The sequence below is a fragment of the Temnothorax longispinosus genome, unplaced genomic scaffold (assembly GCF_030848805.1).
Source record: "Temnothorax longispinosus isolate EJ_2023e unplaced genomic scaffold, Tlon_JGU_v1 HiC_scaffold_165, whole genome shotgun sequence".
NCBI classification, from domain to species: Eukaryota; Metazoa; Arthropoda; class Insecta; order Hymenoptera; family Formicidae; genus Temnothorax; species Temnothorax longispinosus.
The window spans coordinates 2,660-4,129 of record NW_027269976.1 but is presented as its reverse complement, the minus strand read 5'-3'; the positions used below and the strand labels follow the sequence as shown (position 1 = coordinate 4,129).

At 32.0% G+C, this 1,470-nt stretch overlaps 1 long non-coding RNA gene across 1 annotated transcript; it reads right to left on the bottom strand.

The window, feature by feature from the left end:
• Window positions 1-435: 435 nt before the first annotated feature.
• On the bottom strand, window positions 436-1,173 carry LOC139823723 (uncharacterized). The gene is made up of 3 exons (XR_011734858.1): window positions 1,029-1,173; window positions 713-894; window positions 436-636 (listed from the first exon to the last, which is right to left on the bottom strand). It is a non-coding gene; the product is annotated as an uncharacterized lncRNA (long non-coding RNA).
• Window positions 1,174-1,470: the final 297 nt, after the last annotated feature.

Genomic DNA, 1,470 nt, shown 5'->3' with positions numbered 1-1,470 from the left:
TATATATATGTATCAGAGAGTATCAAAAATTTATGAAACCTCTAATCAAAACAAAAGATAAAAGTAATACGTAAAAAGTAATAATAAAAAAACAAATATTAAGCAATTTAATCCAATCATTAAAAGTAAAAGTATGAGAAAAAATAATTAAGTTTTCTTATTAATTTTTTTGCTAATACTTGGATTAAAATTGTCTGCCAATAATCTGGATCCCATGCTTTTACTTCCAAAAGCAGATGACTTACTTTGATCTGAGCGAATAAGACTTAAATTTGCAGATAATTGGTTTAATCTCATTCCAGAATTTTTATTATAAATATGTTTTTGCTTCAAAATTTGATTATTATAAGAATGTTCTACAATATTTGGCGAAATTTGTTTTAAAGGAACACGATTTTCTGTGAGTACAGAAGAAATAAAGCTGTAAGAATGCTCTATATACTGTTGATTTGAATTCTCTGAATCCAATTTTGTTTTAACATTGCGCACATAAGTTCCTTTTTTCTTTCGCTTACTAGTTTGCGATTTGTTACAAAAATCGACAGAGGAACATTGACAAAACCGTGCTGGTATTGCACCTTTTTTTATTTCTTTCCGGCGACCCACTACCAATAAATCAGATTGGTCAAAATGTACCTGAAAATAAAGAAACATTTTTAAAACTACTTTTATTTGAATAATCCTGTATAACATTCTTATGATGTACACTCACTTCACACAATCTAAGATTTTCCAAAGAACGTTTTGACGCGTTCTTGCCGAAAATAGCATCTGACCACATTTTTTGATGCTGCTCTTCTTTAGGAAATCGCATCAATCATATCCTTCATCAGATTTATTGAAGCACCTTGGTGCGCAGCAAGTGTGCGGCATTGCAAATTATAAAATGCAAATCTACGATAAGAATATTATTGATGAAAAAATAAGTATCTCTCTAACTTAACCTATTTATTCAATTATAGATCGTCTTTACATTTTATTAATTCAAAATTTTTTTATAAGTTACTTAGACATGATAATTAACTTACCAACAATAGAGTTCATAAATATATATACATTATCCGTATGAAATTATTTCAATGTAACATATAAAACAGCAGGTTATCGTATGACAGGTATATTATATGTCTTTATAGTGCACACAGTGTACAAATGGTGTAACATAGAGTGCACCATCTGAACTTTATTAAGATTAAGACCCCAGCCAATCAGAGTCCAGAATGAGTTGGCGAGTCTCTCTTTGGGTGCGTTTCGCTATTCCACGGTCTTACATACAGGTCTAGAAACTTGTAGGGTGGGGAGTGACTCAGATAGTGAGGCAAAATGGCGAACCTAGGGGTGAGCCAATCAAATTAGGCCGCGTTCCGATGCATGTTCAAAGCGCTATTGGCGTTATTCTATCCTTGTTTATGCCTAATGAATGATAAAGATAGAATGATGCCAATAGCGCTCTGAGTGTGAATCGGACTG